We start from the raw sequence: 3,387 nt of genomic DNA on the forward strand, positions 1-3,387 counted from the left end.
CCCCTGTTTCCTTTTTCCAGAGGCATGGATCCGTGGATCCCTCTGCCCTGCTTGTCACAGAACTGGGCCAAACCAGCCTGTAAACCGTTGACATCATCATAGGAAAGTCTGCAGTCTGCCTGGAGCCTGGATCAGGGATATCACCAGGACACTCCCCAGCCTGGTGTGCTTGACAGTCTGCTACTGATCTGATACTGATTTTTGGATGAGGATATGGGACAGAATAGAAGGATCCAGTCCATAAATGCTTGGCTACGAGACTGATGCTACAGGCAGGGCTTTGATAATAGCTGGTTTTATAGTAACACACAGGAAAGGTTTATCTCACAGAGGCAAAAGGGTTCTGGGACAGGAATTAGCGGGGCTCATCTGGGGAACTTTAAACTAGATTTAAAGGGGGATGGGGCTGTAACTGGACTTGCAGTGGTGGGACAGTGGGAGCCTACCACCCCCCTGGGTGAAATCTGCATGCTCAGCTCACTCCCCAAAATTCCTGTACACCAATGCACACAGCATGGGGAGTAAGCAGGAGGAGTCAGAAATCTGTATTCAGTCAAGAGATTATGACCTGGTGGCAATTACAGAGACATGGTGGGACAGCTCACATGACTGGAATGTGGTCATGGATGGCTATGTCCTTCTCAGGACAGACAGACTAGCTAGGTGAGGTGGTGGAGTTGCTTTTTACAGGAAAGAGCAACTGCAATGTATTGAGTACTGTCCAGGAATTGATGAGGAGCAGGTTGAGAGTTTGTGGGCGAGGAGTAAGGGGCAGGCCTGCATGGGTGATACTGTTGTGGGTGTCTATTACAGGCCACCCAATCAGGACAAGGAAGTTGATGATGCCTTCTACAGGTAGCTGGTAGCAACTTCACAATTAAAGGCCGTGGTCATCATGGGGGGAATTTAACTAGCTGGATGGCCTACTCAGCCAACCATTCACAGTCCAGGAGGTTCCTCCAGTGCATTAAGGATAACCTCCTGATGCAAATGGTGGTTGAGCTGACTAGTAAAGGGGCACTCTGCATTATCCAGAGAAAGCCACAAAGATGGTCAGAGGGTTGGAGTGCCTATCCTAGAAAGAAAATCGGGAGTGGGCTTTTTCAGCCCATGGGGAGTGAGCTTTGTCAGCCTGCAGAAGGCTTCAGGGAGACTTCACTGTGACATTTCAGTACTTAAAGAGAGTTTATAAAAAATATGGCAGACCCAGCATTTCACATGGTCAGACAGTGACAGGACAAGGATGAATCATCTTAAACTAAAGCAAGGCAGATTTAGAATAGATGTTAATAAGAAAAGTTTTACTGAGAGGAACAGGCTGCCCAGAGAAGCTGTGGATGCTCCATCTCTGGAGGTGCTCAAGCCCAGGCTGGATGGGGCCCTGTGCAGTCTTAGCTGGCGGGTCTGGACAATCTTCATCTCCCTTTCAACACAGTACATTCTGTGATCCAATGATCTTCAGCGTTTATCTGAAAGAGTGTTTCAGCGATTGTGGAGTCCTAGAGGCTTTGCAGTTGCTCCCAGTTTTGAATGGAAGGCACTTTTCTCCCTCCTGTGAAACCTTGATCCACCTGGCACTTCTGAAGAACCCCATGTTCAGACTAACCTATACTGCCAAGTGCTGTGAATCTACAGTGGCATTTCTCAGGTCTGCGCACTCCCATGATGGTTGTCACCAGTTCCTTATGCACAGCACAAAGTTTCTAAGTGTGTGTGCTGGCACAAGTCCCATGGGCTGGTCTGGAGCATGTGGTCACCATGTGTCTGGCAGGACAGACAGCAGCACTTTGGAGGTCACGTGGAGAAAGGAAAGCAGCAGTATATAGTGTTGCATGGTTATGATATATCCTTGGGGCAGAAAGTGATTAACCCAACTAAGGCATCAAGATGTTGCAAGAGGAATAAGCTGCTCTGAGAGCGCGTGAAAAGTGACATCACTTTGTACCAAGCTAGCAGACATGCATCAGATCAGATTTTTAGTTACTTTGCTTCCTCTTTTTAAATGCTGTTCTTAAAATGTTTCCAAATATCCCTGGTGAATGGCATTTATTCCCATTACCTTTCTTGCGAACCTGGGATGCCTTAGTTCCTGCTTGCTCCCGAGTAACTCTACAGACATGCACTTTGTTGTGGTTCTGTGATCTTTGTTGTCAGTATTCCACATCAGAACATCATGTGGACCAGTGTTAGATCGACGAGTTAATGAACGAGTTAATGTTCTGGTTCCCTTTACCCCCTTTTACGGGCACTTTGAGTATCCTGATGGGAGGGGAGGGGGCGGCATGCCCAGAGGACCTGGCGGGAAGCGGAGGTGGGCTGGAGCTCCGGGCAGAACCCGAGCATCTGCCTCTCTCCATCAGCTGTGTCAGCTCACCCCGCAAAAAAAGCACGTGCTTTCCCTCGCACTGTCATGGTTTGACTCACATTTTGGATACTCGTGTCTCTCTCGTTTTCTTTCATTTGGTTAAGTTCAGTAAATTACCGTTCCACCTCAGATCGTTGCCATTGTGTTTTCATTAAAGCTACCTGCTAGCTCTCTGCCGGGTCGCGGCAAACTGTTCGTACCCCTTCCTTTTTTTTTCTTTTTTTTTTTCTTTTTCGCTGGGCCTGTGTCCCCTGTCATATACTTATATTTAGGGATAACCCCGTGACAACTTTCAGAGAAACTCTGTAGTGTGAGTGACACACAGAACTTAAGTGCTGATGTGGAGGTTGTTTGCTTTCTGTGGTGTAGGAGGAGAGACAATAACTTGCACTGCTTCTCTTCTGCCTAACTGCTCTCTCCCAGAGGGGAATTGGTCCAGAGGGTTGGCAGTAAAGGGATGGGTTGACTCAGAGTCGATACGTGAACAAAACAGAAGTGAAGACTGAGCCATTTCTCCTAATCTGTTCCTGAGTTTGGAATGCAGGCTGTATAAAATTGTGGTACTATGTGGTTTTCCTCACCAAATACTTGGGGGCTGATGCTGCTCCCTCACTTCAGAAAACCTTATTTGATGTTTAACAGAAACTTCGAAATCAACACAGAAAAAGTGTGAACTACTCGTTCACGTGTTCAGCTTCCACACTCCTCAGAGGATCAGGGTGTCTCAACTTTGGCAGAATGTTTAGGCATTCTGTAGGACGACGGGAGGTGTGCAGAGCTGTTAATAAAACCTCCTTCATTGATCTGAGTCACAAGGGAAAGCAAATTTCAGCTAACACTCATGGAGCAGATGTTGGTCTTAGGAGGACAGTCTTACTCTTCATAAACAATGCAAGAGAAAGAGCTCTTTTTTTGCTGGCCTATTTTGTTTGATTCTTAATTAGTGAAAAATCACAATTGGTGACTTACTCATTAGAGTCAAACATTAAAGAGCTGTTTGCTGTCTTGTTGCTCAGTATGCA

Source organism: Lagopus leucura, unplaced genomic scaffold (assembly GCF_019238085.1).
Source record: "Lagopus leucura isolate 7727_CA_CO unplaced genomic scaffold, USGS_WTPT01 Super-Scaffold_100018, whole genome shotgun sequence".
In the NCBI taxonomy this organism is placed as follows: domain Eukaryota; kingdom Metazoa; phylum Chordata; class Aves; order Galliformes; family Phasianidae; genus Lagopus; species Lagopus leucura.